The following is an 8,091-nucleotide window of genomic DNA, read 5'->3' on the forward strand; positions in this document are numbered from 1 at the left end:
TTCAAGGGGAGCAACGTCACACAATACCTCATCCGTGAAGGGCTTGATGTTGTATGGAAGGTGACAATGTTTCCTCGCGTGAAGATCCTGTCCTTGGTGAATCCACCTGATGGTGTATGGTTGTGGATGTGCTATGGTCAGTAGGCCCAGCCGCTTCATGACCTCTGCCAAAATGAGGTTCTTTTGGCTCTTGCTATCGATAATGAACTATAGTGGGGAGCCCCTTACCCACATCTTGGAGTGGAAAAGACGCTCCTCCTCCTCTGGATCTTCAGGTTCCTCCTTATGCATCTTCATGGTGGCAACGGAGGCGTTGGGCTCTGCATCGATAATCTGCTTCCCTTTGTCATTCCCCTTGTTAGGCTCTGACTCAGAGTCAGAACATGCATCTGATTCTGAAACCTTTAGCTCAGCCACCAGTTTCTGCTTGGCCCGACACTCACTTGTTTTGTGAGTGGAGCTCTTATGGAACTCACACCACTTTCCCATGTCCTTTTTCAGCTTCGCGACGTTGTTCTTTGCTTGCAACTTTGGCAGGTTGTCTTGTGCCACCCCTCCTTGGCTTTGTCCTTTGTTCTGCAGTTTGGGGGCACCTTTCCCTTGCTTCGAATTCGCAGATCCAAAGCCTCGCTTCTTCTGTTTAAACATTTGCTCGACCTTGACGGCATATTGGAATGTCGTGTCAAGTGAGGAGATGTTCAGGAATTCTATTTCTTCCTGGATGAACTTGTGTAGGCAACCATGATATTTGAGTACCAAATGGTGCTCTGAATCCTTGATACCCAACTTTGTGCAAAGGGTATGGAAAATATTGGTAAACTCTGGCATGTCTTGGTCCCTTCCCTACTGCAACGTGGTCCACTTTATATATTGATCCTCATAGCTTCCGACAGGGTAGTACTGCTACTTGATGGCATCCCAGAATGAATTCCAAGTGGGTGCGGCTGAAAATAGTAAGCATGTACTTTCATCCTTCTACTCGCAGTAGGTTTCCCACTAGTCCTTGACAATGGGGGCAGCTTTGAGAAGAGCGAAAATAATATTTTCCCGACTGGAAAAATCATGAACAGAAAAATAACCCTCTAGCAAATTTTACCATTTATTGACGACATCTACATCTATCTGACCATCAAATATGGGGATTTCAAAATTAACTTGTACGTTAAATGGTGTGGCATTTCCAGAGTAGTTGTTGGAAGCCGATGCGTCACCCTTGGGTAACCGCTGAAGGATCTGGGCAAAGTTGTCCATCATTGCGTTCCTTTGTCGCTCGAGGGCTTCTTCGAGCAAGATTTTGATAGGATCTCCTACCCCCTCATCTTTCTTTTCATCCGCCATGGGAGGTCGTCGAGATTTGCGAGTGTGGTCTTGCAAAGGTTCGACCAGTTCAAGCCCTAACTCCTTATATCCCGAACTCATTGGGGACATGCAAAGAAAAATAGAGAAAAAAAAAAGCAGACCCCTCTGATACCACTGATCCAGATTTAAACAGGAATGCAACAAATTACAAAGATAACCATAAACACAGAGATGCAGTGGAAATAATACTTCATTTCATTAATGCAAAATACTGAAATATGCTTACAAACAAAAATGGAAATAAACCAGCTAGGGTGATGGTAGCTTATCTCTGAGAAGAGATGTGGCGGCTACATGCCTCTAAACTGCCTTACAATGAGGCTCAAGGGACTTTTTTATTATTGAACAATAAGAGGAAACCCTAACCCGAGGAGATGTAACAACAGGAGTTTATGGGCCCTATTGGGGTGAGTTGGACAACCGACTTCCTGGGGTCCCGACTTGGTCATATTATCTCCATTTGATGCGCATGATAACCCATTGGAAAGATATCTCTAAGGATTATGACGGAAAACATGATTTTAGACAAAAATCATTGGTGGTAGATTTCCAAGAAAACGTCGTCTAGGGCCTCAAAACTGCGCCAGAAGTTTAGGACCCGAAAAACTGCTAAAAGTAGTAAACTGTGCTACAATTAAGGAAACTGAAAGAAGCAATGGTAGGGGTTAAAGTGGAATTGGCGGGTGGCCACCAATATCCACTTGGATCAACCATTAATTATTTTTGGGTCTTTGAGAGTGTCACCAACCTCATTTGACTTATACGGAAAAAGTGGAATTCCGTATCCCATCCAGGATAATTGATTATGAGATTGACTAGGTATCAAGGCTTTCAGAAGAACACCAACAATAATTCCTTGTCAAATTTGCACAACATTTGGCACCAGAATTTCAATTTTTTTATGTCCATGGTAGACATAATGATCAGAATTGACAGAGATGGAAGCTTTCTTGAGTTCAAATATTATATATTGATAGTTTAAAAAAGGCATGAATGATTGTTGCAAGCAAGGACATTAATGAAAGGTTAGTTTAAATTTTCATAAAGTTTCAAGAAAAATTTTGAAATGGACATCAAAGCCATGAGCTTGGAGAACCTCAAAGAGAGCCTATGACAAAGATAAGTGTGTGGAAATAAATGACTAAGCTCATGTAACAATGAAAGTTTGAAAGGATCTCCAATAGTGTAAGCTAGTATGAAGAAACATGTCTAGCATACTTTGATCTTTCCAATGATAGAAAGATAGAGGAAAAATAGGGTTCCAACAAGAGGTATGACTTTTCCTAAGAGAGGGCATTTAAATTCCACCAGAAGGTCAAATTTCTAACCAAAGTCAGAATAACCCATTATACCCAGCAAAATGTCATTAAGATTGTACAAAGTCTAACAAAATCACAAGTATTAGTGGCAAAAGTAAGATTTTGCTGACCTTTTTGTTTCGCAATAAATATGCACACTAATGGAGTTTTCAAATTTTCCAACAAGTTCTTCATTTAATTGGCTATTGAAATATTATTGTTAGAAGTTAGAAGAAGTATATGAGCAAACTAGGAAGGATTTATGACCACTACGCCATCTCCAACATATGACATCATATTCAGTGCCTCAAGTGTAGGACATGAAATATGCATGGTGAAGAACAAATTTCATTACTTTTATATGAAGATGCAAATAAAACAAGAATACTCATCTTTATACTCAAGCTAAATGTTTCACAAATACAAAATACAAGACCAATAGTGGCCACCTAAAATGTGTTAAGGATGCCAATGATTAATTGTCTACAATCAATGAAACAATACAAGAAAAAACAATAACATGTCAATTAAATTTAACAATTACCTTTATTAATTTGAAAATATTCTTGAAACATTGACCATTCCTACTAGACATTGGTCCTTTGAAATTTTTTTTACTACATGTTACAAGAAAAACTAAGAGGAAGATAGTATGATGGTGAGGCCAACAAGTGCAATGCATTAGTAAAAGGTCAGAGACAAGTGGCATCAAGAAAATAAAGGTAAGATCTTTTAAAATTGCATTGCAAGAGAGTTTGGTCATAAATAAATAAAACAGTAGAATACCTTTCCCTTACAATTTTAGGAGACTCAAATTATTATGTCAACAGTTAAATGGATAAAGGGAAGGAAAATGCTTGAAAGAAATTTTCTTTGTAGTAACATAGAATGTTACTAATTAGTCTACAGATAGTTGGTAACTAGACTTGAGTTCTTTAGGGTGCATGACTTCCTGAGTTTTCACCTCTCTCAGAAAAGACAGAGACAAACTAAATAGTGGCTCTTGGACATGGAAACTATATGAAATATAGGAACAAGTTACTATACCAATTTACATGAAAAAGGATGTACATTTATTCCACTTGACATGCTATTCAAATCTTTTTGACATCTCTTTGTTGTCTAGGATTTGCCGAAGGAGTTATGGGTTTTATGGGTTATGATGATTGACAAAGTAGAAAAAAGAGTTGAGAAGTTGATTAAAATCAATATTCTTTGATATTTGTACCAAAACATTAACGATAAATCATGTTTATTATTCTTCTTGTTTGGTGCCATCTTGAGGTTCCTATGAGACGTTGGTGGGATCTCTGAGGCCATTTATTTATGTTGGTTTTGAATTGCAAAAGGATTTCGTAGAATCGAATTCAATTTATGTTGTACCTTGAGAGCTCAGTTTATCTTTAGAACTTAGTCTTGTGATTGATTTTTTAACTACGTTAAGTTGACTCTTCTAACTTGTCCTTGCCACAATTAGACATTGAGGCTCTCAATAATTTTTTTCCAAATATAAACTCACACTTGGAGAGCCACATAATTGAGCCTCCAACTAGCACATGAACAAACTAACTCGTCCTTTTCCATGAACTCGTAATTGACAAAAGAATGACACGTTGAAGTCTTTCTTGACTAAGGCACAAATCAAGAAGGCCTTAACTCGCTATTATTTTCAATAATTTTTATTGTTGAAAATAGGAAATGCATGGAAATATTTAAACTGCACCCTTCACTTACTACTTCCCACTCTGAGAAACCAAATGAACTTCACTCACTACTCCCCACTCTGAGGAATTTAATGAAATAAAACCTATACACTTTTGTTACACAAAAATATCGTCGCCATGATTATTTACAGTAAGTATGGGTCTATCATCACTTGTACTGTCCTCCTAAGCAAGTCTCAAACCTCAGCTCTTCAAGTCAAGCTTTGAAAATGAGAAAAAGACATTGAAAATCAATAAAGCTCTGGTTCCGCACTTTTTCTCACTATTAATTGCGGTCCCGCACCTTCTGTTTACAAAAACTACGGACCTGCCTGCTTTGTCCCTAAAGGTGTGGGTGCAGACCCCTGTGAAAGTCAAAAAGGCGCAAGTTTATTCTAAAAAACTCACTTTGGGTTAATTCTAGATGATTCTAGAAGGAATTTTGACGTGGATTGGTCGCTCTTAGGTGGTTCATGCATCCCAAAAGAGAAGGAGCTAATCCCTTGATGAGAGGAGCTATCCCTTTGAAGGAGGACCTAGTAACTTCCCTCCATTGCACTATAAATTCAGGCATTGGGCTAGTTGCTGGAGAGGTTAGAAGCTGAACATTTTTTGAGGGTAAATGCTGGTGAAATTAAGACTTCCTAGTTGAGCTTAAGAGGAGAGATCACATACCTTTTTGGCTTCATTGGGAAGAGAGTGAAACTTGTCAAAGTAGAGGAGACTTCTTGCTGGACCCTGGGAGGAGCTTGTACAGCGTCAAGGCACAGGTTGTAAAGTTCTTCTTGATTTGAATTAATACAATCAAACTCATTTTTCTCAACAAATTGTTTCATGTCATTTGTTTCATGAATTCCTTGACTTTCATGTTAAATATGTTTTATGATATTGGTTTTTCAGGTGCTATTTAATTTGTTTGCTTGTTTGTGTTTGCAGATTCGCGACAAGGGAGCTCATTTGGATCGAAGGAGCGAAGGCTTCCACAAACTTGCGTTGGACCTAAGGTAGGCCTAAAACACTTTTCTGCCTTTGTTTATAAAAGCATATTTAGAGAAAGATAGTGTGTGATTGGTTTGCTTGTAATTAGGTCTTCTTTAGATTATAGGAAGGTCTATCTTGTCCGCAAGATCGACTTATTCCGTGTGACAAAATGGCGACTCCACTGGGGACTTGATTTTTTCCTTGTTTTTACTTTGACCTGAGAAACTGTGTTTTTGTTTCTTTTGGCCTGTTGTGTGTGGAATTGGGTGGAAATTGTAGATCCAGGGTTATTTTTCGTTTTTCATAGCTTTGGGAGAGGACCACACCCTAGCCTTTTAACACAGTGTGTACTTATCCGCACTTTTGCTTTTAGCACAGAGCGGTACCGCACCTGTGTTAACTATGGGCCTGCGGACCCTATCAAAATTCTGAAAAACCTAAGATTTCCTCTATTAGTCAGCTTAGTTTTTGTTTAGAAGTTATTATCCACTGCCCAAACCTCCATATAACCTGTCAAAAGCTTTCCTTAGGTTGATTTCATTAGTGTTAGGGTTTTAGGTGAAATTCCTAGGAGTTTTGCTTGTTGGGTTTGTTTTTCATTTTGGTCTTGTAGTAGCTCTGAGCTTAGAAGCTGTAGGAACCTCAGATCACCTTGGTCTCTACCAGCCTTCTTATGAGTCTGACCATTTATGAAATCTACCCTTGTTGAGGAATCCACTTTGTGTTTTCTCTTTACAAAACTTCGCAAAGCTTGCGTTTAAAAGTTTTGATTTTCATTTTTAAAAAGAAAACAAATTTGGTTGTTTTTTACTGACTTGTGATTTTGCATAAATTGGTCCTTAGCTTACATCTAGCTAAGTAAAACATCCTTAAAAAAGACATCCTATAGGCTTTGACTTCAAATAGGTTTTTATAGTTTATAGATCTCAAAGTTAGTCATTTCCATAGTTTTGAGTCTTTTATAAAATAAAAAAAATCTCTTTTGGGAAAAGTTTGTTTTTTGTAGTGGTTAAGTGCTTTGAAACGAAAAAGGGAATTTTTTGTGAAATAACTAGTTGTCTCGTTTTGAGTGCATTGGAAAGGACAAAAGCTCTTCTTTTAATTTGTTTGTTAAGAAAGATTTTTGTTTACAAAGTATTTGCATTCTCAAACTCTTTCTTAGCTAGAAGTTCATCGAAGGGAAAAGATTGTTTAAATCATCTTAGGTGCATTTTTTGTGATTTTGAGTCGAGTCTTCATACCACGAGTTTCATCTCCGAACCTTTTGACTTAAACAAAAACCAATAAAAATAATGCTTAAAGTAAAATTCATCTAGCAACATTTTTATTTCTAGGGCTCTGATACACCAACATAGCTTAGGCTAGTGTCTTGGAGTAGGAGAGTAATTAACTCTCCAAGACAGTAAAAACAAACAAGTAGTTGTATCTTGCGGTAGGGAAGAAATCCAATTGTTGCATTTATGCTCTAGGAAAGCTCCTCTTAAAGGAGAAGCACGAGATCGTGTCCGAACCAGTGTGGGAATCAATCCTTCCTCATTGGGAACGACGCCAGATATTCACGTATTAAAAACGGTAAACCTCAGATTAACCATTGTCGAGGAGCCTGGGGTCACTTGTTGGTAAACCTTGGATTATGTCAAGGAGCCTTCAAGGGGATTGAGCTTGCTACTCTGCCCTTGCATGCGTATCGGATCGTAGACTGTTCCCCCAGGTATATTTGTTTCAGTTGGTAACCTTAGTGGCCATATTCTTTAGGATTCTTCCTAAGGTGACAGTGGTGGGAAGATCCCATTGTACCTGGAGCAGACGTCGGCTAAACTCACTTGGATTTTCTGGGGGGTTCTCTTCGCTCGAGACGGTTAAGTGGAGAAACTTGTGCCAGTCTATTCATTAAGCAGGTTGCCGGGGTAACTGTTCCAACTGCCATTTCTGTGTTGAACTCTGCGACGTTGGATTTCATCACCAACTAGTGTTTTCAGTACGGAAAGTTATTGTTTGTGTGTGTTTGATCTCCTAGATTCTTTAGGCGTGTGATTCAAATTTGTTTGGTTCTTTAGAGGCTTTAGGTGGTTTTCATTGAGATTTTACTTTGTTTTCATGTGAAGTAGTTAAAAGTTTTTAACCGTGGCTGAATTACCGAGGAAGTCCCGTAGACTTTGGGGCCAACCTCCTGAGTTTTCACCGAGCCAGCTTGAAGGTTTGAAAGTCCTCATAACTCCTAAAGACAGTAGAGTTGGGTCAGCTAAAGAGGGAGAGTCTTCTTTGGTGGTACATCCTGATTTTCAAGCTTTAGTAGCAGATTATAATCCACAATCAGTGTCTGTTTTCGAAGTTACTGGTAGCTTTTCATCTACTAGTGATATAGGTGAGGAACCTGAAATATCTGAACCTGAAAGTGAATTTGCTGCTACTCCGACATCGGGGTTTGCTTCTCCAGCTTCTAGTGGTCCTGGTTCACCTAGGGTAGAAAGAGTAATCACCCAAGATCTTCCTTCTGGACTCATAGCTATTGAAGAACTTGCTACTCCGGAAGAAGAAGTAGGCATCCTTATCCCTGAAAATCAACCTGTTATTGAGCTAAGGGAGCGTGAATAAATTTTTTACAGTCCACATAGGAGCAGTACTTGGTATCTTTCTTTGACTAATTTCTTAGAAAACCCAGGGTTAAGTTTTTCACCACCTCGTGTTCCTTATCACCCAACACCTAGAGGTTACTATCCTCTGTTAAATATGTCAAGACAGTCATCCAT

Source organism: Pinus tabuliformis, chromosome 7 (genome assembly GCF_031772625.1).
Source record: "Pinus tabuliformis cultivar Carrire ecotype Pingquan chromosome 7, CPIR1, whole genome shotgun sequence".
Taxonomy (NCBI): Eukaryota; Viridiplantae; Streptophyta; class Pinopsida; order Pinales; family Pinaceae; genus Pinus; species Pinus tabuliformis.